Here is a 27,159-nt window from a genome sequence, read left to right as displayed (position 1 = left end):
TGCTGTAATCAAAGATGTATGTCTCCCTTCTCTCCCTTTCTTTTACTTGCTGTGCTTAGTTTATGAATAGAGAGGCTCCAGGATTCATGGAAGTTGTACCCAGTGTAAGCTGGCTATGATTCTTCAGCAGTGAGGAACTGTCAAGAAAACTCATTCATGTATATTCAGAAGCACCCATTTTCTCCTGTACTCCACTCTGGCAAAGAACTTTTAAATTTATTTTACTGAGAAGAGAATTTAGGGTTTAATGGATCCTAGTGAACCCCTTTTCCTTTTAGCCCCAGTATTTAGCCGTCCAAGTTATACCAGGGTGCCCTAACCTGGATGGTCCAAGTTAGCCAGTCTCATCAGAGGCTCAGAAACTAAGTAGCCATCATATTCTGCTGTTTTGTTGGGTTTTTACCTGCTTTGTATAAGACCCATCCCCAAACCAGGTGTGCGTGGTGACTGGCTGGAAGTGAGTTGTTGCCACCACAGCTAGCCATTTATAGATACAGATATTCTCACCCTTTGTTTCCAGCACTACTAATTGAAATATTAGATTAGTTACTTTCCAGTTTAAAACTTGCTGGGATCTAATTTGATTGTTTTATTATTCATCATACAGTACATGATTTTGTTTTCTCTAAGTTTGGCCAACTAATTTTCATTCAGCTAGGTTATCCCATTACTTGCCTTTAATTTGTCCTTAAAGAAGCATAGTTGTGACTCTCTCTAAAGCACAATGAATGAAAGATGTTTCATCCTTGAGAATGATCAAAACCATCCCCTGTGTGGTGAAAAAAGGGCCATTTGATCACACTTTAGACATCTCAAGCCCAAAGGAGCTTATTGTACTTTTTCTTCTTTTTATCTTCCAACATCTAATGTTCAAAAATCTGGGAAGATTGTATTCAAAACATTAACTAACTTAGCTTTTTCTGCTTGTTGTGGGTTTTCTGGGCTGTGGATTTATATTCCCCCTTTCTCTCCTGTAGAAGACTCAAAGGGGCTTTCAATCTCCTTGCCCTTCCCCCCTCACAACAACACCCTGTGAGGTAGATGGGGCTGAGAGAGCTCCAAGAAGCTGTGACTAGCCCAAGGTCACCCAGCTGGCGTGTGTGGGAGCGTACAGGCTAATCTGAATTCCCCAGATAAGGCTCCACAGCTCAGGCGGCAGAGCGGAGAATCAAACCCGATTAGATACATGAGCTCTTAACCTCCTACGCCACTGCTGCTCCTGGGTTCATTTCTGCAGTGGATGATAGAAGCTTCATTATCCTTGCACATGACCTTTCCCAGTTTCTGTAGTCCTCATTTCGTATCATGTTTGGATACTGTGTGCTGCAGTTTTGTCAGATTAAACATACCCTTTTGGATCTTGACATTGCACATGGATGCATATTTTGCTCTATAGCAATGCTTTCCATATCTATAGTTCACCTAGGAGGTGGCATGAGCTGCAGTCATTTGACAGGAAGAAGGGGATCACCAATTTGATTTCATTAGTGGGAACAAAGAATCCTATGCCATGAACATGGGTCAGCTGACTGGTGGGTGATGGATGGGCTGTGCCAGCTGATGGGCAGAGGGAGAAGCAAAAGTGAATTTATGTGGCTTGGGTATCTTCTGAATCTCCCTGAGTTTAAAACAGAATCCTGTATGGGTTGAGGATCACCGCCCTACACTGTGGTTATTCTTGAATAAGACACTGGTCAGGGAAAGTGGTCCTACAAGTCACCATGGAACTAAATAACTTCTTGCAGCAATTGAGTTCCATTGACTCAATCTTCCATTGAGTTTCTTAAGCACACAGAAATTGTGGTTGTAAGATAGGGAAATTATCTTGTCTTACAGTTATATGACAAACAGAAAACTGTCCATTATACCACAGCTGCCGTTTCCTGTTTTCAGTGAATAATGCTGAACATTGCTACAAATAACAGGGACTTCTTCTGATGTCTTAAAATGACTGTAGTAAATGGTGAGAGTTTACGTAGTGTTATTTTTACCATTCTGTGAATGAAGAAAAGCACAGTGAGTGCTGTAAATAGTTTGTTTGAATTATAAATGTACTTTAAAACTCTAGAAAGTCTTTTTCTCTGGACAAAGCTTAGCAACACTAACCCAGGTGTATAAATTCTCATTTTCAATAATGGAAGGGTATCCTTAAAAGGGCAAAATTTGACACGTGGTCCCAGTTTGCTCAGAGTGGGACATGACTGACTAGTGAGGTACACATGCATTCTCCATAGCTGGCTCAACATAAATGGACATGATTACAAACAATGCACAATACAGTAAATAAAATAATCCAGGAGCAATAAACCATTCAATCGAATCCTAAAACAGGGGCAGTCGAAAAACGTGCAAATTTCTTATGCATTTAATGCAATGAAATTAAGCCATAAATGAAAAACATGAATTTGGCCAGTAAAAAAATCACATAGGCTAATAACAGAAGATTACTTAGCAATAACCTATGTATTCTAACCTCACAATCATCTCTATCCCACCTATCTGAAAGCCAGACTAAGCCCTCTAAGAGCTCAGATACACCATACACTGCCGCATGTTGGGTCACAGGTGCCCAAATGGAAATATATCAGGGGAAATCACTCTAAGCCATGTTCACTCATCACTTCAAGATAATGCTGGGGGCAGGAGGGGAGAGGGAGAAGGAGAAGGAGCTTCTGGTTTCTCTCCCACCTAGTTTTTGGCAGTGGAAACAGCAGCTGGGAGTGGGAAGCTTTTTGCCCCTTTTCTCTGGTTCCACATGTTCTTCCTATATATGAGCAGCAGTGGCGTAGGAGGTTAAGAGCTCATGTATCTAATCTGGAGGAACCAGGTTTGATTCCCAGCTCTGCCGCCTGAGCTGTGGAGGCTTATCTGGGGAATTCAGATTAGCCTGTACACTCCCACACATGCCAGCTGGGTGACCTTGGGCTAGTCACAGCTTTTCGGAGCTCTCTTAGCCCCACCCACCTCAAAGGGTGTTTGTTGTGAGGGGGGAAGGGCAAGAAGATTGTAAGCCCCTTTGAGTCTCCTGCAGGAGAGAAAGGGGGGATATAAATCCAAACTCCTCCTCCTCCTCCTCCTCCTCCTCTTCTTCTTCTTCTTCTTCTTCTTCTTCTTCTTCTTCTTCTTCTTCTTCTTCTTCTTCTTCTTCTTCTTCTTTATCCTGGAGGTCCTGGATGGAATTCCTCTACTTGAGAAACCCTCAAAAATGCCTCCAAAAAGGAAGGAAGCAAACAAGGAGAGAAGGAAAGGCAGAAGCAGACCTAAAACAGTCAGTGAAATCAGAAAGAAGCAAAGTAATACTAGTGTGCAAGTAAAGGGGGGAGGTAGAATAAACTTTGAGAACTTGAGAGGAAGGGCTGACTAGTGTTTTCCAATCTTCTTGTTAACACCCTTTTTAATTGATCAGAGGCATCGTTCCCAGTTCAAGGAGATGGGACAATTTCCTCCTGCTTATTCAATCGTATTCAGAGTTCAAACATGACCATTCTTTTCCAAGCAAACTCCTTTCATTGTCCATCATTCTCATCAAAGGGGCCATCTTAATTATCTGTCCCTTCATGCATTCATGCAGCTTTGTAGAAAGCTGCTGGACTCATCATACACAGTGTTGAGGTTTTTTGTAGGTATCCTAAAGGTCTTCTCTATTTGTAAATGAAGTGGGTAAATTCAATTTTAGTTTTGTGTAATGAGATGTTTAAGGGGAGGTGACTCTCATACACTCAGGATTATTTTGTCTTCAAAGCTTGCTAGATAATCTTGAGTCATTTACTCTTGCTCTCAGCTAAATCTAGCTTGTTAATTAAATCCCCTCAAGCAGGGAGCCTTACTAAGTTGTGAGGATAAGTGAGAGTAGGAAGAAAAAACCATGGCTGTTCCACTCAGTCTTGGCAGGAAGGATTAAATTTCAGCAAATGTGTGATCTCAGTCCGATAGTGGGATAAATGGGGAATGTAGAAGACCTCAACACTTGCTGGGGAGGATTTCTGTTTGCAGTGGTTTTGCAGTGGTTTTCCCTGATATATTACTTAGAATTGCCAGCCTAGTATCTACAAATAGCAGGAGCTGCAGGTGGGCAGGCAGGTGGGGCGGGGCAGGGCATGGCGGGACAGCAGAACTCTTGAAAAACAGTGTTCTGTGCATCATGACATCACTTCTGATGAAAACCCAGTAGTGTCATTACAGCTGTCACATGATGTTCTAGTTAGTTCCCTAGATATGGAAAATCCCAGGAGTGTGTGTGGTGGCTGTGATGTCACTTCCAGTAATCTGATTATTTAAAATACCAATCCTAACAGAATCTTCTGTCCAGTTAGAAATCCTGATAACTACCTTATAACCTTTCAGTTGACACTGGAAGTTTTTAATTGTATTAAGGAGAGTGGAAGTAACTCCTTCTAGAGGCCAGTAGCATTAAAATATAATGTCAGTAGGGTCCATATTGGTAGTTGAGTTGTGTAGCATCTGTTTTACATGTAGGAGTCTCAGGTTCAGTTGTTTGCATCTGCAGTTTTCAATTACAGTTTTCATGTACATGTACATGAGAGCTGGAGAGCTATAGCCCATCAGAAGAGACCATAGTGATTGTGGCAGACCAGTTGCCTGCCAGATTATAAGACAGCCTCATGTGTTCAGTGTGTGTTTAATTCCCCAGTAAGTCAGGTCAGAAATGTCATCATAGCTACCTTAGCTGGAAATTCTACTGAAATCAGAAGGACTTTTAGTATTTTGTTAACTTACTTCCAGTCTGCATATATATAGTTGAAAGCTACTTTTGTACATAACACTAAATATGCATTTGACATTGTTTCTTATATCCTGTTTAGATTTGGTTTCCATCACAATGTACCCAAAGTAAAATAGAATTTAGCATTTTTCACATTCTTTTGGATTCAGTTGTTTTTTTAAAGTGCAGAATTACCCTGCCATGTAGAGTTTCTCTTAAGGAAATTAAAGTTTAACATATTTTTTTCCTAGTGATAAGCTACCTTGATTGTCATATTTTCCACTGCTTAGCACAAATACAAACCAATACACAATCTTTTCTTGCCATCATTTATAATTCTGCATATTTAATTCAGTATGCTACATCCTATCACAGATTGGTCACAGCTAATTGCAATGACCATAGCATGCTTAATCTCACTCTTCATTTTTGTTAACAAAATCTCTCCTGCATTGTTGACCTATATGCCTTTATAAGAAGGTTCATGATCATAAACATAAAAATATAGTACAATAAAAAGACAAACAAATATGGCTGTTGTGATGGCCCTAAGGAGCAGAGGTAGAAAAACCAGAATGTGAAGTGTTAATTTCTACAGAGCCTGATTGTGTGATTGACAGGCTAGGAATGGGTGATGTCTTAGAAGGAGCCAGGGGTTCTGACAGGATTGGAAAAAGTTCATCTCTAAGTCCCAGGGAGAACAGATGTATTTAGTGCCTGTTAAAAGACCTGTGGTTTTGATCAGAACACAGTATTGGGGAAAGAGAAACCCTACTCTAGCCTGGAATTTACTTCTAGGGAGAGAAGAATTCCTAGCCCAGGTTCTTAATGCAGAGCTAGTCCATCTTTTGGACAGAGTGGGTAGAACTGAGGAAATGGACTTTGAGTTTGTATCAGAGAGGGACCACTCTCTTGTCAAAAGGGGAAACCTGCATGTGAGAGGATTCCCATCCCTAGTTTTTCTGAAGGATTTACTTCAAATACTGTGAGGTAATCATAAAATTTGAGACTGAATGGAAAATGAATAGGGACGAATACTCCTCTCCATATAGTTTATAGGCACCAGTTAACACATGAACCTCTGGATACTAGCCTAGATATAATCTGTGAAACATCTTGAAAGTCTGTTATATTTTACAAGCATTAAGAACTGACATCTTTTTGCACCCAGATGTGCAGCGGTTTCATCTGGTGAATAACCACAGGACACATCTTGGAATTAAAATGGGCCACAGCCCTTTTATTATTAAGGCAGAAGCTGGGCAAGCAAGAGGAGCACATCAGTACTCCTGGCTGACCCCGGCAACAACCCCAATCCCTATTGGGGAGGACAGAGAGGTACTGGGCCACTGGGGCGCCCAACTGCTAGGGTGTCGGGCTCGAATTTCAGAGGCCTCCGCGGCATGCACCATGAGCCCGCCCCACCCCAAGCCTCTTATGGAGGCCCCCAACTGTGGGGAGGTCCGTCATGCAAGCTCGGCCTCCCCACAAGGATGGCTCCTCTGCCCAAACATCTTAATATTTGTAAATAAAACTGTTTCTTGTTAAAAGTATTCCTTCCTAACCTTATATCCTGCGTTTTAATAACATTCTATTTATTTGTTAAACTTTTAAAAAGTTTCTTGTGTGTATACCTTTTTGAATTAAATAAGAATAGCACATGCATCACTTTGTGTCTCATTTTGTTACATTCAAAACCCACATGTGTTTGAAAGAAAGGCAGCCACCATAGCAGTAAATAAATGTACAAGTTATTGTCAGAAATACATGTGATTTACTTGCGGCATATGACATATAGGTTTCTGAACGCTAGAGGCAAGTTATATAAAAGTGTTGAATGCTAACCTGAAACTTGTATACAAGGTCTATTCTTATTATTGTATTATTAAAACCATAATAAGCTACTCCCTTGAAAGGCAAGCTACAAATCACAGGGACCATTCTGAATTGGGGGGAGGGGAATGATTTATGATTTTATCCAGCAACGTCTCTTCACTTTGCTATGGCTTCTGATTGCAAGCAAAGAAGAGTTGTTTTATTCTACTTACCCTGGGCTAAGGATAATATCCTAGATTTCCCCCATTGCCCCTGTTTGCATACAGCCAATGAGAAGTTGACTGATGTCCATATGGCACAACGGTTTAACTGAATATATGCTTGTTTATCAATTACACATAGAAATATTCATATATCTATGCAACTATATTTCTTTGTCTGGAATGCATTTTGAATTTCCTAATTTTTTAAATTGTGTGCTTGGAAAACGTTCAATCATGATCATGTTACGGGGGGGGGGGCGGTTTGATGGCAGTAGATTAATGGTTAAACCACTGATCTACCCATGAAGATAGGAAGCTTGTGCTAAATCAGACTATTGGTCCATTTTAACTGAAAATATTGTAAGCCACCTTGAGCCACAAAGAAAGAGGGAATATACATGTTCTAACAGATATATAAATAAAAGTCAGTATTGTCTACTCAGACTGGCAGGGTTCTGCAGGGTCTTAGGCAGAGGTCTGTTCTGTCTCTTACAATCTGATCCTTTTAACTGGATATGATGGTAATTCTACTTAGGACCTTCTGCTCTACCACAGACCCCTTCCCCAAATTAGAAAATTATGCTTCCTGATTAGGAAAGCAGCAAGAGAAAAATCCCAGAGAAAGTGGAGGGGTGGGTGGATCAGTGTTGCACTGACACCATGATGATGCTTCCAGCAAGACCTAGAAGTTATGTTATCACATTGGGGTGTTACTCTGACATTCAGTGAATTCTAGAACATTGCCCAAAACCATGTCATCACTTTGGGATCCACTGAAAGTGACATTGAAAGATAAGTAATCACCACCAGCAATCTCCCAATAAGTACTGTCTTTTGGCTTGTAACCCTGTTCTTGATGGTTGGCATGGTCAACATGAATCTGCAAATAATGGTTTAATGTAAATTTTCTAGGTTTAATTACATCATGAATGTTTCTTAAGACATCTGTAGACATGTGTTTTAGATTTTTACATTGGTCTTGAGTTCAGCATAATGGCTAAGAAGATGGGCTGTGATCCAAGAAGCCCTATTTCACATAAAGCCAATAATTCACAGGGTGGACTTCCATGTTCTACAGTTTATTTATGTATTTTATTTATCAAGATATTTATATTTTGCCTTTCTTCATGGCTCAAGGCTGCGTACAGATTACAATTTAAAACAGCGGAGTTTCAAACAAAATGAAACCCCAAATAACTCCCTCCCTCCATAAAATACTTGCAATCTATAAAAGTGGTGGTAAATAAAAAAAACTCTTGCAATGCTGTCTGAAGATTTCTAGTGACATCATCTTCCCTGCCTCCTCAGGGAACCCACTCCAGGAATGGGTGCCATGACAGAAAAAGAATGGGCTTCAGTTAATACCAGCTGTGGACTACCTGAAGTGGGGGGAACAACCAGTAGGTGGCAACCTGAAGACCATAGTTCAGTGGTGGCGAACCTTTGGCACTCCAGATGTTATGGACTACAATTCCCATCAGCCCCTGCCAGCATGGCCAATTGGCCATACTGGCAGGGGCTGATGGGAATTGTAGTTCATAACATCTGGAGTGCCAAAGGTTCGCCACCACTGCATAGTTGGTGGTCAGGAACATAGGGAAATGGATAGTTGTGAGCAGAGCTTTGACTGCAGTACTGCAACTTTTCACTCTTCCTTAGCCAGAAATATAAGAAGGTGAGGATTTTTTTTTCAAAACAGTTGCTCCCTCCTCCAGTCCTGCTGAAACTACAGCTCAGAAGTGCTATAATGTGAATGCCTTCATATCTCATGCTTTCTGTATCTCTAGAACACTGTGGATCATTCTGAGAAATGCTGTGCAATATTTCTGTAATCTAAATCATCTGTGTAAATGAGGAGAAACAATAAGTTAGTATACCTCCAGAAACACTTGGTGGTTCTGTCAGGTAAATTTAAATAGGATATGGGGAAACGAGTTTTCTGTCCCATGGTGAAAGGAAAAGGTTTGTTTTGAATTGCCTGTCTTCTGAATATCACTGTTCCACTTAAAGACCTGAAATCCTATATCTGAACATTTAGTACATATCTAATTTGCTTGCTTGAAAAAGAGAATGAGAACCCTATTTCCAGTAGCATCACTGGAATGATTACTGGCATTATATTGCCTGAAACAGAGTCAGGTGCTATTTGATTTGACATGTTCATACAGGCAGTGTTTGAACCACTAGTGGCTGGTATATGTACCATACCATTACTTTCTGCTGCAAATGTGAAGAGTTTTATAGCTGATGTGTGTCAGAGCAGGTTTGGTGGTCTTGCAAGCAAATATAACAATTTTTTACAGTTATATTAAATTTGTCAGAAAAAAAGTTGTTTTACAACAGACATCAAAATACTGCTTGCAGCTATATGTACCATAGATAGCCGTACTGTACAAATATATGGCTGGAAAAGAAAGAGAAGAACCGAAGCTGTGATTTTCTTTGACACTTCAGACATTCCTTCCCATTTAAAAGTTTCTAAATTGGTTTTGGCAGAATAGTTTCCCTGAGTGGACCAAACACCCCACTTTATTCTTACATTTAAAAAGAATCGTGAAAAGAGTTCAGGTTTGGATTATATAAACAATTGTTGAAGACTGAAGCTTTCTGTTTTCTTTGGTTTTGTGAGGCCTATTTATAAAAAGTATATGAAAATATGATGCAGGTTATGTCAAAAAGTACTAGAAAGCTTATTTGCCCATTCCTTTTAAGAACAAAATATTAACCTTCAAGTTAATGGGCACCATTTTAGCAAAAGGTAGGCTTTACTTATCCACATTAAACCTGCTGCTTGACCCTGGGCCTGTAACAATTCTCTCAGAACTCTCTCAGCCCGAGTGGAGGCAGGCAATAGCAAACCATCTCCAAACATCTTTTGCCTTGAAAACCCAACAGGATTGCCATCAATTGTGATGTGATAACATACATATGCAGAGAGACTTTACTATATTCCACTAGAAAAATTAGATTGACTTGGATTTACTTACAGCTAACCTAGCAGTATATGTAACATACACCTGTGATAAGGCTGCAAATTCTGGGTTCAGAAACCCCTGCACTTTTGGAGGATGGAGCCTGGAGAGAATGAGGTTTGAGGAGGGTGGCAACCTCAGCAGGGATGTGATGTTATAATAGTGGCTGTTCTCCAAAGCAGCCACTCCACGTAAACTGATCTCTGTAGTCTGGAGATAATTGTAATCCCAGGAGATCTCCAGGCACCACCTAGAAGTTGGTAAACCTAGCACATGACAGAATCTGCAATGAGTACCCTGTGTTACAAAAAATATTTTCATACCTTTCAACATTTCTGCACATGAAAACAAGGACGTTATCACTCCAAGAGTTATTGCTGCAGAAAGATCACTACTTTCCCCTTCTCAGTGCTGAAGGAACTCCATGTACTGTGCACTGTGAAGAACCTCTTGAAACTGAAGTAGGCCTCACAAGAGGATAGTAATGGATTCCTCATAGTGAGATGCACATAACCACACAAAACAAAACTTTTGGGTGCTTTAAATCATTAAAAAGGCCAGGATGTAAACAACAACGACAGCAACAACATCACACTGTATACACACACAGTTTAGAGATTTGTCCTGCACCTTTTTCTTCTCCACAGTACACTTTCATGGTTCTACAGAAAAAGTATAACAAAAGAGGTAAGACCATTATACACAAACTACAACATTATTTCATTATGTTCAAGTAACTTATTTTGAGATTGGTGTGTTATAATTTAGACTGTGGCTGAAGAGCACGGTGTTCTAATTCACCATGGAATCTGCCCTCAATTAAGAATATAAGAAGAACCTGTGGCACTCGGTTACTCAAAGTGGTGGGGATCTGTCACTTTTAGAGGTGGGGAGTTAGTAAGAACAGGTGTCTTTCGAGAGAAGTTAGAGCAGGGGTGTCAAACTCACAGCCCTCCAGATGTTCATGAGCTACAATTCCCATCAGTCCCTCCCAACATTAGCATTGGCTATACTAGCAAGGGCTGATGGGAATTGTAGTTCATTAACATCTGGAGGGCCGCGAGTTTGATACCTGTGAGTTAGAGGAAGAAATTAAGATTAGCATTGTACTGGCAGGAACACTTGGAACGATCACATTAGCAAGTTCTTTGTCTTAGCCAGGCAGAAAGCCCAGGACTGGAGATGGGAAGTGAACTTCTGCGGCGGAAATATTGTCTTTGCTTTAATCCCTTTAGGAAGGGTGTGGCAGGCTATTTTGCAAGGCAGATATGGACAAAGGCAAGTTCAGAACAAGTTTCTGTTCTTGTGGGTACAGTAGCCAATGCAGAGACTGAACTCCCCTCTTGGTACTGCACTGCTAGGCACCCCACTGGTTGGTGGGATGGGTAGAGCCACTAGTTGTCTCCATCAAAGATGCTTGCTGTCCTTTGCCTAGCGGAGACTGTGCAATGCAGGCAGCAGTGACAGCATGAGCTGAGGTCACTGGTTAACTAACCTCTTGGCTGGCTGTTTGCCATCTCACCAGCCTCTCTCACCCTGAAGAATCATTGGCTGATGGTGCTTCATCAGATTGTTCTGGAGACCAGAAGTTGAGAGATATCTTTCCCTTCACTGATCGAGGCCCCACACAGCTGGCACTGGAAAACTGTGGTTCCTCTGTCACCTGGAAGTGTTTCCAGACTAAGGATGTGAAGGAGCATCCATTCTGATTAGCATCTGCAATCACCCCTGCAGTTGCCTTCTGTAAGGAGATAGGGACAGGCATGCTGTGCCTGGGTAACACAGGAAGAGATGGCAGAAAGGACGGAGCTGAAAGGGCAACACTTTGGGGTGCCCCTTCTTCTCTTCCTCCTGCAACACCTCTGACCTCTCATCCTGTCTACTCTTAGAAGGCCTGCTGGACTCTGGAGCAGCCAAAGATGGAGGTGGTGCACACAGGCCCTCCTCTAGATACTCCAGCATTCTCTTAATCCCTGGAGTGAGCTCCAGAGCTTCAACAATCTCCTCCCCAAAGCTCACCCCAAAAGAGAGCTCAGGCTGCTGCTGCTGGGAAGACTCATCATGAGCTGGAGAAGGGACCGCCTGAGCAGTAGACCCCTGCCTAGTGCCAGCACCTGCAGGTTCATTAATTCATAGAATAAGTATGTTAGTAGCAGTGTGATGACTCTTAACATACAAACACACATATCCTCTTATCCTTCCAGAGATTAAATGTTTAGAGATCTGGGTACAGGAACTGAAATTTGAAGAAGCCTAGCACATATATGTGCACACCTACAAAAATTTAAATGACGTTCCTAAAAGCAAAATCATGAATGATTTATTTGTGCCATGTATCAAAAATAAGGACTATACATTTTAACTTTGGTCTGTTTGAACATATGGGATCTTAAAACAATATTGTTTAAAAATAATTATTCTAATATAAATGTCTGTCTAATAACATTAAGGATTCTAGAACACTAGCATTGTTAATATGTTATATTTAATGATACATCTGTGGGATAAAAGCCAAAAGTATGCTTTTGTATGTTTTTTAATAGGTAAAATTGTTTTACAGCTCATCCCGGTCTGAACACTCATTATTTCTAATTGTTGTAAACACTCCCCCCCCCCCCGCCTTAAATGTTTAGTTTAAATGTACCGGTAATTCATTTTCATGTTTTTCTAATAAAGTTTGACAAACTAAATCAATCAAAAATAATGCAGAAGTAAACGCATGGTTAATTAACTTAGTGGTGGAGGCAACAGTGAGAAGAAGGGAATAATTAATAGAAAACATTGATGTGACTAAATCGCTATTAATGCCAATGTGTAAAAAAATTGCCTTAGAAATGACTGAATTTTTAATGTCAAATCTTGAATAAAGAGCACTATTGCTTTACATAATCAAACTGAAAAAACAAATCACGTATCTTGTTCAGATGAAGCAATGATATTCTTGTATTTCGACCCCAAATAATAGTCTTACAGTTTTGTTCCCTGCTTTAGGTTACTAGAATCTTACTACTTTCTGAGGCGAGTTACACAAGTACAGCAGGGCATGGAATTGTAGTCTTAACTGTGTTGTGTTGACCTCATTGAAAAACCGCTGAAGAGAGGTTTGTGTCCTGGAGCTGCAGTGGAGCTAATTCTACCAAAAGCGCTAAGAAATGGTTAGATGTGTGCCTGAGTAAACATGCGTTTCCAAACAGCTGGCTTTGGCCCTAACTTATGTCAAGCATTGGCACGACTCCTGATTAGAAATTAATTAGATCGATGTCAGCAGAGCACACACAGTTTCTTTCTCACAGAAGAACATGCCAAATCCATTAAGAATAAACTACTTGATGCTGTTTCCAGTCTTTCATGCTTTGTCAGTTCAGCTGCATATCTCGCCAGTGTTAATGAGATTCACTGTGTGAGTACTTTTATTGGCATAAGGGTTCAGTGTTCTAGTTTATACAGCAATCTCATTCGTTTTGGCTATAACATTTTTATTCTCTCTAAAAGAGCAATCTCAAGCTAGCAATGGATCCTGAGGTATAAAGATGAACTGAAGAAATGCATAGAAAATGACTTCATCCAAATTAATGAAAAAGAAACAGTGATCATTGTTAGCTTTTTGTTGTTGTTGCTAGATTGAAATTCTGTGGTGGTTTAAAAGTTCCACTTCATAGCAATAAGCTCCATAGGCAACATCTTGACCTCTCCTTCTCATCTGTATGGAATTTTACTGCCAGAGTGTTGATTGCAGTGGGCCAGAAGGACCATATCACTCCAGTCTTGGTCTGTCTACAGGGGTACCCAATTTGTTTCTGGGCATAACTGAGTGGAGTAGCAGGAGATGTGAGGTAAAGACATTCTGTATTAGAGAGAATTCCTGTGGCATACTTCTGTGTGTTTGGCTTGTGTTTCCTGTTTCCAACTCTGAGAATTATAGATGGGTTCCAGAGTTGCTGGTTTAGTGACAATATATTGAAACATATTTCAATAAATGAAACAAAAAATCATTAAATTTGTAATATCAATGATTTATGTCTGTTTTGAATCCTTTGTTAATTATTCCTGTTTTTTGAGTTTGAGGGTTCATAGTAATGGACAGTGACTGGGACAGCTCTACCTAGGAAATGTTAAAGGACTGGGATTTGAACCCTGGGCTAAAAGTTAAAGATCTTTCAGTACAAGTTTATGCAAGAATCCAAATCTTTTGAGTATGGGTTACTCTTGAGCAGCGGTTCTCAACCTGTGGGTCGCGACCCTTTTGGGGGTCGAATGACCCTTTCACAGGGGTGGCCTAAGACTCTCTGCATCAGTGTTCTCCATCTGTAAAATGGATAAATGTTAGGGATGGGGGTCACCACAACATGAGGAACTGTATTAAAGGGTCGCGGCATTAGGAAAATTGAGAACCACTGCTCTTGAGTATGTGTCAGGCCTGGCTTCTGCGGGCTAGAGCCAAGGTCACACCTGCACTTGCTGTTATCTGCGGCCTGAGGGCCCTTCCTGTTTCAATGACTGAGCTTGTAACTAGTGAAATATGCATACCTCCCCCTTCCTCTATTTCCTGGAGAAGGGAGTGAGCTTTATCACTGTCCTTGGGCTAAACACATAACAATACTGTCTTCACACTATCCTTTTCTTATGTAGGCTATTGTGGGAACCAGTGGGAGGGGGAAGCACCCGAATAGGCAATGTTTGAAGATATATATCTGCTACAAAAGCTTAAGTACCAGCTCTGGCTTTTTGAAACTAAGGTCCTGACACAGTTCAATAAAGCTCTTGAACCATTCCTGAGTCTCAATTATTGACTGGAGTAACAGACACTTACCAGAGCTATAGCGAGGGGAAACTGTGCCCGGGGCACGTGTGCCCTCTGCACCCCTGCCATGCCCCCACATGCTGTTGCCTTGCCCCAGGAATACTCCAGAATGCCCCCACCATGCCCCTGCACTGGTGTGCCATGCCTCCCGTCCCCTTGGCGCTACGCCACTGAACCTTACAGTATAAAATCAGGAATCATTTGATATTTCAGATTATTGTATAGATATCTAATCAACATGGATTATCAAAAAGATTATATGTATATTTACAGAGTAATACCAGCCATTCAATAGCATTACCACAGGTTGTGCAATTTTTGTAATAGTTTAATTCTGAACACAATTACAACTTGTCACCATGTTCAATACCAGTCTGAAAATAGAATTCAATGAGTTTAGAAGGGTGTAACTGTTTAGGACTGCACTGTTGGTGAATGATATTTCATTCTCTTAGACATTCTTAAACAGCATTATGACAGTTAGCTTTGGTCACAGTCTACATGAAGAAACTCATTGTTTAGCTACGTTATATATTAAACTCCCTGCAAGACTGGTTGCCAAAGAAGGGAATTAATAATAGGTTTCACCCCTGTTCAGATCCGTGAGGTACTAACCACATGACCATATACAGAAAGGAGGCAAGTAGACAAAAGGTATCAGTAGAGATTATTCATTTTATTCTTATTCCTAAATTTTCTTAAGGCTAAATGTACTTAATCAGATCACCCAAATTATGCCAGCTAGCAATTAAGTGTGTGATTCTCAGTGCACATAGACATGAATATGCAACAAGAAGTATCTTGAGACATCTCAATACAACTCGCTCTAAGTAAGTGTGCTCAAAATTGTGATGTCAATACTATGAAATGTTTCCTTAATTTTTTCTGATATTATTCACAGGATGCAAAGATTTCTTGAGTAATAGATTGTTAGTATGTTCATACTGAATACTCTTATGCTCTTAAGTGCTTTGGAATCCACATGAATGAAAGGTGATAGGTGCTAAACATGTACACTGTGTACTATTGGTAGTAAATCTAGGTCAAACACAGCAAGGGACAGGGAAACTCATCTCCGGACCACATAGACAAAGTTTTTATTTTATTTTTTCTCTACTGAAGATGGTGCTTGACTATTAAAAGGATTCTTGCTGCTATTGCAATGTCAGGCCTCCTTTTTCTACCAGACTGCGTATGGGTTATATGGTTGGTTACTCTCACATGGATAATTCATTACATGTATGCTCTGCTTAGTAAGCAGCTGGGAATTGTGTGTAGAACTGATGAGAAGGGACAGAATATGGTCATTGAATAAATGGAAAGATGTGATTTTCTGTTATCCGAAGTCTTCAGACTTTCTTTTTCTCTCTGTGGGTTTATCTGTACTGGACATATTCAGGGCTGGAGGTAGGCAGGTGCCCCAAGCAGCGGACAGAGAGATGGAGGTAGCAAGAGGTGGGGGAGGCTCAACTGCGTGGAAGAGATGGCTCATTCAGCAACATGTATGGCTGGTTTCCCCAATTAGGCTGCTGCTAGGAGATGGGGGAGGTTCAATTGCACAGAAGAGATGGCTCATTCAGCAACATGTATGGCTGGTTCCCCCAAATAGGCTGCTGCTAGGAGGAGGGGGAGGTTTAATTGCCCAGCAGAGATGGCTCACTTTGCAGCATGTGCACCTTGTTCACCTGGTGAAGCTGCTATTAGGAGGTGGGGGAGGCTCAATTGCATGGAAGAGATGACTCTACAGCACATCGCCCCCTGTACAGACTGCTACTAGGAGGTGGGGAAGGTTGAACTGCTTGGCAGAGATGGCTCATATTGCAGCACGTATGCCTCCTTCTCCTGATTAGGCTGTTGCTAGGAGGTGAGGGAAGCTCAATTGCTTAGAAGAGATGGTTCATTCTGCATTGTGTATGCTTTGTTAGGCAGCTGCTAGGAGGTGGAAGGGGATGAGATAGAGAGACCCTGGGCCTCAACAGAGAATTACAACTTTTGGCATGGTAGAACCTGTGGCTGCTAGTTGGATGAGACTAAGGAGAGCAAAGAGGAGGTGGAGCTAAAGGTTCCTGAGGGATATTCACAGATGTTCAAGTTCTGTGCAGTGGGAGACACAGACCCTCAGGTAACTTTTTTTGGCCTTGCTAATCATCATCTTCCTCTGGCTGAGGCACTCTCAGCTCTTCTATCAGCAAGGCCTTCTAATTTCTTGACTTCCCACCCATCTCCCTTTCAAACACCATTCATTTCTCGTGGCTTTGGATATGGGGCAGAATTTAGGGTACATTCTAAATTCACGGGGGGAAAGAGTTGATTGTATTGACTCACTCTGTGTAATCTGCCTTGAGTCCCAGACTATAAGTAATGTAACTAAATAGACATATGTCCTGAATGGGTAGATGGGTGGTAAATATTGTAGTGCTTCTCTCAGTTGCCATTTTGTCTGGATTTGCCATCATGCTTTTAGCAAAAACCCCAGAGTTATTGGCAGTCTGTTGAATTTTCCTGTTGTGTTTATTTATTACATTTTTTATCGTAACCTTCCTAACTAAAGCCAGGCTCAGGGTAGCTAAAAACACAGAATTCTAATTAAAATAATAAATATCATGTAAATAATTATGACATTGTCTTTCCTTTCTATTTGTAGACTTGATTGGCTGCAATTTTTAAAACAGGGAACTGAACAGTTGTCCAGCATGGACAAACAACTGAAGTCTCTCAGAGTATCTAGCCTTTAAAATTTTCTCCTTTCTTTGCTTCCAGTTTAATTACTTCTGCCAGCTAGCTAAGCAGGGTCAGCCCTGATCAGTATTTGGATGGGATATTACAAGGAAGTCCAGAGTTGGCATGCAGAAGCAGGAAATGCCAAACTACCTCATGAAAACCCTAGAGGGTCACCTTAAATTGGCTACAATTTAATGGCACTTGCCACCACAACTAATGTTTGGCAACTGGACAGGATATTCATATGTATGAGGGGATTGAGTACTATTTTTTTACTTCTCAGCTCAAGCCACTTCCATTTTTTTAAAAAAATGTTACAATATTATCACAAAATTATTATTAAAAATAGTAGTAACTTTGGCTGTAAAATGGGGAGAAAGCAGCACTTCTCCTTCCTTCCCTAAGAAATTCTGTGGGTGGCTGTAGAGACAACCAGAAGAAAAAAGGAAAATGCCCATTTGCTGCTTGAAACTTAACTTTGAGTAAACACGTAGTAAGATATTGTTGACTGGGATCCAGTCAGACTAAACCACCCCAACCTGGCTGCAAACTGGATGTGCAAGGTCAGAAACTACAGAGTATGATTGTAGTGAAGTCAGGAGTCAAATGCATCACAGTAAGTAGTAGGCTATGAGGCAGGGGCTTTGCTGTAACTAGGCAGAGGACCCAATCCAATTATAGCAAGCAGGGTCATGTGAAATCCCAACTTCAATTCAGCTTCTAGTTGGTGGCATAAGATTAATCCTTCAGTAGCACAAACTACCCTTGTATGGATATTCCCAAACGTTGTGAAAGAATAAGTTTTCTGAATTTGTGGAAGTCTTATTTTTTTTCCTCCAGAAACTCAAACAAATAAGATCACACCCCATGTTTCATTCCATCCATAAAATTACAAGCTCTGTGCTGATAAAATTCATTTTTAATAGTGATAGTGAAACCATTGATATTAAAGAGTTAAACCTTGTATTTTCCCCTCATGGCTCTGAGGCAAATTGAAGGGGCTTAAGAAGAAAGACAATTATTTTTTCTATAGCAAAATAGTTTTTGGTTTGGTTTGTGATACAACTTTATCAAAGAATAAGCAATCTAGTACTGTGTATCAGGTTGAAGTAGAATATTTCACACCTAGTAACTTAATAGAAGCCTAACTTTTGGCTACATCTTGCAGCATACCAAAGTATAATCTCCTTTGGCCTCTATGGAATTTATTTCCAAGTAAACATGTTCAGGGTTGGGCTATTTGCCACTCGGTTGAAATAGGGCATGTTAACACAGCTGTGCCTCTTTGTTAAAAAGTGTCTGCAAATATATTGGCACAAGATGGCTTCTTGGCAGTAATTGCTGAGGATAAATCTGCAAGACTGAGAAAATTCACCTTTTTACACTTTAGAAACCAAATGAGATCAATTTGTTTTTCATTCTTAAAAGACATAAAATCTGTGTATTTAATTTCATCTTTTAATTCTCAATCACTTCTTACTGTGTGCATAATAGCAATCTCATTCTATCTAATAAAGCAGTTTTAAATGACACATTAAAATGAAGATATTTTATTGCCATTTTATTTATATAGAGGAAATGTTTGCATAGTTTCAAACTTTTTACATAACATTGCTTTTTTAAAGCTAAAATCAATACATTTTTGTTTGCATGATTGCAGTGTTAATGTCACCGTTTTTGAAGATATTTTGATCTGGCAAAATTAACACCCTTCTTTAGTTATCTAATTCCTAATGCATACTCATTTTATTTTACTCCTGTTAGACCAAAGAGTTTCAGGAAGAACAAATATAGCACCAGCTAATCAGCCATTCTAGCGGTGACAATGAATTTGTAAGCGTTTCTTTCTAGTAGTATTATCTTTGAGAGTCATTTAGATAATTTTTTTGTTAATTTAAAGAGAGAAGTCTATAAAAGGTGTTTTGCTGGATCAGATCGGTGGTCTGTCTTATTTAGCACTTTGTTTCATATAGCAGCCAGCCATTTACCCTGGAGGGACAACAAACTGGACATAGTCCTAAGCTCCTAGTACTGTTATTCAAATCCTTTCTGCTGATTTCATGTGAATGGTATATCGCAGGATGGTGGAAAGTGCGATTGAGTCAAAGCCAATTTATGGTAATCTCAGTGTTTTCAAGGCAGGGAGCTGTTTTACCACTGTCTGCTTTGCTGTAGCTATTCTGGACATTCTTGGTGGTTCCCTATCTAAGAACTAACCAAAGCTGACCCTGCTTAGCTTCTAACAAGAGAGAACTAACCTGGACCATCCAGGCTAAGACATATGGCAGATTAGGGAATGAAATTCAGTGTAGGCTAATGAGAGGGTGATCTAAATTATTTGCATAGTCATAACCTGAATTTTTGAGTAGCAATCTTTAAGAAGATTTTTAAGCATTACCAGATGAAAAATAGATTTTTAAGGGAGACGATGAAATATGGGGAAATTTAACTTTCTGATCAAAAAGTTCCATCCATGTCCAGACGGTCAGCCAGTTGGCCACGGCTCCCCCACCACTTTCAAAGGGACTTCCTGGTGGTGCAGGGAGTCTTCACAAGTGTGAAAGACTCCTTGCTGGTGAGAAGCCCCCATTGGGCTTCACAGCCTAAGCCCCCTGATGTAGCGCACCAAATGACTGAGAGGAAGCCAACCCGGCCAATCCCCCTGACTGCCCCCATTATGCCGGTGGTAGGGGCTGGGACACCGGCTCTGCATTTGGCATAACATTCCAGCGCCAGGAGAATGCTGTGGCTGTATGCCACTGGGTTCTCCCCTCTGCCAGGGCAAATCCATTGGTGCGCCACTCCCACTAGCAGATTTGGCCCCCATTTGGATGGGACTGTGAGTCACCATGTAGTTTACTACCTTCAGTCTTATGAAAGGTTTTACTCAAATTTAAGACCCTTGAAATAATTTGATTTAAATGGGAGAAATTGCATAAAAGTGTACTTGAGATTATCCCACAGCACTGGTCTTGGGATGGAGTGGCAGATTTACTTCTACACTTGAGTCTTCTGCCTTTATTTTGGTCCTACAGTCTGTGTGAGGCTTTTACTTCCAGCTTAGGTTGAAAGCTTTGTTTTGGTAACTTCTAGCAATTTTTGAGGTGTGGCGCATGGGTAGGGGGGAATGTCCCTTGTGTGGCATCATCACCTCCCTGAATTGCTCTAGGAACCTCCACCATCTCTATGGTAAAGAACATGGTGATTGGGGAAATTTTTGGAGCATCACTGGCATGAAAATTAAAAGTGATATTTCTCTGTTTGTGATGTCATTCCTTTTCCTCCCATTTTGTCCTGTGGTGAGAGTGGGGGAAATCCAGTGGGGCAAGAACCTGGTAAACCTCTGCTAACTTCCTTTGAGAGGGACTCAATATTCTATGGCTCCTTCCCTTCCACACATGCAGAATAATGCACTTTCAATCCACTTTCACAATTGTTTGCAAATGATTTTTACTATTCCGCACAGTAAAATCCAGCTGCAAAGTATATTGAAAGCGGATTGAAAGTGCATTATTCTGCATGTGGGGAAGGGGCCTATGTTTCCCATTTTTATCCCCTCAAATATTTAAAATGTTTATGCACAATTTTAACTTTTCTTCTCTGGATCCTACGACTTCATGATCACACCCACACCCACCAACATGTTACAATATGGAGTGAAGTAAGCATAGATCATGGCGTGTTTTGCCTAAAAAGTAGTTGGCATCACATCAGATAAGCAAAAATTCTGTTTCTTATTGCTTAATTTTTCTTCTTGCTTCATTTCTCTTCCTCAGGCTTGTCATCTTAATGCTCATTGTTTTCCCATTTTTTCCTCTGTGTGCACCACAGTGATTTTAAATTCAGAGCTTTATTCAACAGCCAAACAGGGGGGATTACAAGGGATTTAGGACAGTTACTCAGGCCTATTCTGTATAGTATAGTATACTTTATTTACAGTCGTAGACCAGGCAATAGTCCAAGTTAAAATTAAATCAGTTACTGTAATTTAACAACTAAAAAGATTTAAAACAAATATCACATAATTTGAAATGGGTTTTAACAAATAAGTTTAAAATTATTTTGCATGTGCAGAAGGGGCCTTAGTTTCCATTTTAAGTCTCCAAGGTGAAATGTATAGATCTTTACTTATAAGGTGTAGCAAGCCTTTTGGGAGGATCAGATACCCTCAAGCAGTGTAAAAAATCTCACAGACATATCTTGGCCTCAATTGAAATCAACCCCACATCTAATCTAATGGTAGCATTTAAAATGTATGGAGGTGCTTGAAAAATAGCGCTGATAAATTTTGATTGAACATTTTCAGCAGTCCTTTTGTTACATACCACACAGAACACCGAACCATATAGCAATTGGGCCAAGGGTTTTGCTTTGTATTATCTTAAGGGAGCCTCCGTATTGCGTGCACCCTTCCTCCAATAGTATATTTTGATTTCATCAGCACACATCTCAGCTTTAGTGGTTGCATTTGCCAAATTTAAATTATTCATGCCATTATTTTGGACAATGACCCCGAGGTACCGATATGAACAACAGGTCTATTCTGAGTGTGCCAGTGTAACCTCAGCTTGTGGGTTCTGTGGGGCAGTACTTGGAATGAGTTGCAACAACAATTTTTAAACAACAAAATGGTTTACTTTTCTTTACATATAACATATAACATCAACATTTAACGTTACAATTCAAGGTCCTGTTCAGGTTGCATTTCAAGTCCTTCTATTTACAGTCTACTGATATTGCCAAGTCCAATTTCTTCTTTGCAAGTTGGCTGGCTCCTGAAGACTCCAAGGGCTTGATGAACAGGTTGCAACATGATGAAGGTCTCCAGGAGAATTCTCACCCATTACAACCACAAAAGAAAACCCTGAAACAATAAACTCCAACATTTACAACATAGCAAAAACAACAACTACCTTCCCAGTAGTTTCCAACAATATTGCAATTACCTTAACAAGGTGTTAAGGGCTTATAGAAATCAAGGTCCGAGTCTGGTAGCCTTGTTCTTCTGCAAAAGAGCTCTTTCAGCCTCTCTGCTGCTCCGAGTCTCCACCCCCTTACTGGGTCAACCCATTCTGGGCCAATCCATTCAGGGCATGGGGGTTACACCAGGTCTGTCATGGATTGGTTGCTATTCTAGAAAATGCTTTTTTGTTCTCTATTCTGCTTATAACCTGTTCTAAAATGTTCTGTTTAATAAATCTGGGCTATAGTATTGGTAGGCTTGATGTAATATACATTTAACCCATTTGTGTTTCATATCACTCATGATTACATTTATTTAGATGGTATTTTTTACTTATGTATGTATGTGGGATTGTGGGGTTGTATGTGGGTGGGGGTGAAATTCTATATAGGGCAACTTTAAAAATGTGCTTTGATGAATCTGTTGCAAGACCTTCAAGAGGTACAAGCAAGCAAACTGTGTGGTCCAACTTCCTTCTGCCCTTGCTGTCATAAGTCTTTTTAGCAATAGCTTGAAGATGCTTTGGCCTTGCCTTGTTTGGCATCCCAAGAATGTGCCTCTTTCAAAATGGCTGCAGGTTATGTAGATCTGAGTATTTCTGCTTGGCTAAAACTGTAATTTCCATGCAGGTCTTCAAAATTGCTAATATTTGCAAATAGTTGCTGAGTTCAACATTGGTCTTTTTCTCACAAGTTGCTTAAAATCTTCCAAAAACATTTTCAGAAAAACCGTTCATCATGATGTTTGTCTACACTCTCCTCTTCCAGACGTGGCTTTTTTGTTAATTTATAGCTTGTTGCTTTGTTGATATCCAAAAACAGAACAGAACAAAAAAAGAAAATAGATAAAGTTGAAACAGCATTGGGCTTAAGAAAAGGGCTGGTTTATCTATGGCTGATTCCGCATGGGCTAAACACAGCAGTGTGAAAACGGTGTGAAAACAGTATAAACCCTTTTACACCGTTTTAAACCCTTTTACACCATTTTCACACTGCTGTTTTTGGCCCCATGCGGAATCAGCCTATGTTTTTGCATTTCTCAGCATTCCTCCTGCATTTGAATTTTGTCTTCAAGAGAACTAGCTGTGAGGAGTAGATCAGGAGTGAGGAGTAGAGGAGTGGTGAGGTAACTAAACTGAGCAAAGATGTGGAGACCTCCTGTGCCAGTCCACAGTCAGAGCTTTCAGCCATTCCTCCTTCCCTTCATGGATGGTCTTGAGCCCATTCTGTGGACCAGATCTCAGGGCTGCTTTGAAGACCTGAGCCTTGAGCCCTTGGGGCCCTTAGCCTTTCACCTATTGGTCAATAGCTCCCAATGCTCTCCTTCCTTTCCCCCTCTTTTTCTCTCTGCACTTTCTCTACTACTACTTTCATTTCTGTCCCCTTCTCTCCTCTCCTTTACATTCATTTTACATTCATGTTTCCCTTTGTTCTTCCTTTTATCCCCCACCCCCACCCCGTTCACCTCCATCCACTGGGCCAAGGCTCCCTTTTAGGCTCCTGTTGGCTCTTGGAACATTCTTCGGGTCCTACTGTCTTGAAGATTGGACTCTTGGCACAAGAGCCTTGGCACAAGAGCCTCTTTAAAGGCCTGAGATTGGGGGATTGCCTGGTTTGCTTCAGTGCCGGGCCACCCATTGGCAGGCTTGCCCAACCACAGCTGCCACGTATCTCCCCTGGGTCCACCTGCACCCATCCCCCACCAAGCCTGTCTGCCCACAGCCTCACAAGTGACATAGCCTGTGGTGACCTCCCCAGGCAATGGGGAGTTCTTCCTAAATCCTTGATATTTTTTGTGAGTATCACGCAATTAATTGACCGTGGGGAATCAGCCAAGGCGAGTGTTGTGGAGACCTCTGATCGGTGGTGGGAGCTGACTCCAGACAAATGATAAGAAGAAAAGAGGGGGGTTGTTTTGTTTTGTTTGTAAGAGGAAACAAAGAACAAAGAGGCAGTCTCCTCAGAATGAGGAGAAATCTCCTGACACTGCAACAAGGCAGGAAATAAACTCAGCTGCAAGCATCTAACTGGGGAGAACAGAGCAGGAGAAATAAAATCTTGTATATTTGACCACACAGCAAGAGAAGATGGTTTAAAAATGTTTCAGATATAAAATGGTTATAAAAGGGGTTTCAGATAAAACATTTTCAGGCTGGAAATAAAATGTTTTCGAAATCAAAGGGGGACAAATAGTGCAGAACTCAACCAAGGAAGGGTTTTATTGCCTGCCTGAAATGTTTTAAAATGTTTGTGCAGAAAGGGCTATTATGTCACCATCACTGTTCCTTTCTATGACTGCCTATAGCTTCCCTATCTTTCCCAGGTTAATCCTGTATCAATGCCTGGTAGCTGTAACATTTATGTGAAAAGCTGTTTTTCTGTAGGCATTTGGAAAAAGTTGTTACTGGAATAGTCTCTGCTGTAATGCCATAATTCTTCCTTCTTTCTATTTGATTGCTCAGGTTCTTGAACAAAAAGGCCCAACTGCAGCATTTACCAGCATTCTTTTCTTGTTGAAAGAAAAACTAGCTGCGGTCTTATAGCCAGGAAGTCCACAGATGGCAGCTAGAAATTTATTTCTGGTACTCAGCTGGGGAAAGTCAACTATGCTTCACTGCAAGATTTTTTAAAAGCCTTTGGCATTTTGGGAAAGAGAACGTGTCTCTAAAAATGGCTGCGGGTTATGTCTGGTGAAGAGAAACAGCATCACTGTCATCGCTTGGGGTTAATGGACTTCTATACCATGTCTGAGAATTCCTTCTCTATTTTAAAAAAAATCAACTCTTGCCATACAACAGATATAAGAAATACAGTTGATTTGTATTTGGAGCTAAAAGCAAGAGAACTGAGCTTTGCTGGTCCCTAGAAACGATGTTTGGATACCAAACCCAGCCCAATTTGTGAACATTCATGTATAACATTTCATTTGTTTCCAGTGCCCCAAGTTTGTGTTCAGCACTTTGAACAACAGGAGTGTTAATTTGCAGCCAGATGTGCAGATGCTTTGTAATAATCACAGGACACAGCTTGGATTAAATTGGGCCGCAGCCCTTTATTATACAGAAGCTGGGCAAGCAAGAGGAGCACATCGTTAGGATCCGGTCAGCCTCCATGGCTGCCCCCGGCAACAACCCCAATCCTTATTGGGAAGGACAGAGGGGTACTGGGCCAGGGGGCGTCCACCCGTCCTTGTGGCCCCCAAACTGCTAGGGTGTCAGGCTCGCCTGCAGAGGCCTCCGCAGCATGTGCCTTGAGCCTGCCCCACCCCAAGCCTCTTATGGAGACCCCCATACACAGGGAGGTCCAACATGCAAGCTCGCCTCCCCCCAAGGATGTGCTCCTCTGCCCAAACCACCCAGGACTGCGACAATAAAGAGAAAACAAAACCTCAACCCTTAATTCAGGTAGGGTGGGTGGGTCAGTTCGCTTCCAGGCGCCAAAAAAGGCTGGAGCACATGTGCTGCCTAATATATAGGGAGCATGCTCCACCCTAACCTTAACATTGAGTGTTTTGTAGTACGCTGAAGCTAGTGACCAGACTGAGCACCCTAATGCAAGGATGCAGGTAAGGGGTTTTTTTCTCATGTTCAAACTCCCCCATTACATGTCTGAAGTTCTGCCCCCCATTTGTGGTTTTTTTGTATTTTTAAGTGTTTTTCGAGTTTTGGCCTGCAGGGGGTGCAGTTTTTAGGCTAGCAGCACTAAAATTTCAGGGATTTGTTGGGATACTCTTCTGATGATGCCACCCAGGTTTGGTGAGGTTTGGGTCAGGGGATCCAAAGTTATGAATTTCCAAGGGGAGATGGGGCTACACCTTTAAGGGTCCGTAACTTTGGACCCCCTGAACCAAACTCTACCAAACCTGAGTGGTATCACCAGGAGAGTCTCCTAAAGATACCCTGAAAGTTTGGTGCTGCTAGCTTAACAATTGCACCCTGACAGCAGGCTCCCCCCAAATTTCCCCAGATTCTCCTTTTAAATCCACCTCCTCTGCATGGATTTAAAGGGAGAATCTGAGGTCTCCAGTTTAAAGATTGAAAGCAATGCTGTTTCAGGGTGGGGGATAATCCACCCTAAAACAGCATCACTTTCAATGTTGTTTTAACTGTGGACCCCAGATTCTCCCTTTAAGGTGTATTTAAAAGGAGAATCTGGGCTCCCTAGTTTAACCACCATTGAAAGTGATGCTGTTTGGTGGTGGATTTCAGCATCACAGTGGCTGCCCATTTGGGAGGGGGTGGCGCAAAACTCAGATTTTGCACCGGGCTCCATTTTCCCAAGCTATGTCTCTACCCAGAGGGAAGGGCAGAAGGGACTGCCATCTGCTGGCTGGGAGTCCAGCTGGGGGGGCGGGGCAGGGGAGTATTTCGTCCCTGAGCCTTGGAGAGCTGCTTTTATAAGCTCAAAACTCCTGTAGCCCATGACCTCACTGGGCAACATAACCTCCACTCTTTAGTTGCACTTGCAAACCAACTTTTGGGGTTTTCTTGGAACACCCAGAAGAGCAACCTATGGCTCCTAGATAGATTCACCTTGTTTCTAGAAATAATCAGCATAGAGTTAGTTATTAGCACAGGGATTATAAAAGTTGAACTTAAAAATCATGGGGTCACTATTTTGGATTTAAGTGAATGAGATTTCATATTGTATAGGGAGAGGATATGAAGCTCTGTTCTCAGATGTTCTGTGTTTCATTTATTTGATATCTCATAAGTATAGCGATATTTTTAAGTAAAGACAGTTTGCCTTAGGAAAGATACCTGGTGGTATCTTATACCAAGTCTTTTGTATGTAGTAGAATTAATAAATTGGCCTGACATTTGGATGGACCTTGGAAACTTGCTGTGGATGTGAAAGTATGTGTTCAGCCAGTAGAGGAGCAAGAATGGTAATCTGAGTTTCCTGTTGTGTACTAGAAAATTCTTTTTGATTTCCTTTGCA

General features: G+C 41.1%; 1 protein-coding gene across 2 annotated transcripts in view; it reads left to right on the top strand.

Annotated features, from left to right (window-relative positions):
* The window catches only part of GRIK2 (glutamate ionotropic receptor kainate type subunit 2), a 656,874-nt gene that overhangs the window by 109,450 nt on the left and 520,265 nt on the right, over positions 1-27,159 (top strand). The gene's annotated exons all lie outside the window — the stretch shown is intronic.

Source organism: Sphaerodactylus townsendi, linkage group LG01, assembly GCF_021028975.2.
Source record: "Sphaerodactylus townsendi isolate TG3544 linkage group LG01, MPM_Stown_v2.3, whole genome shotgun sequence".
NCBI lineage: Eukaryota > Metazoa > Chordata > Lepidosauria > Squamata > Sphaerodactylidae > Sphaerodactylus > Sphaerodactylus townsendi.
Note: the sequence above shows the minus strand (reverse complement) of the source record. Positions and strands in the feature narration are given on the sequence as shown.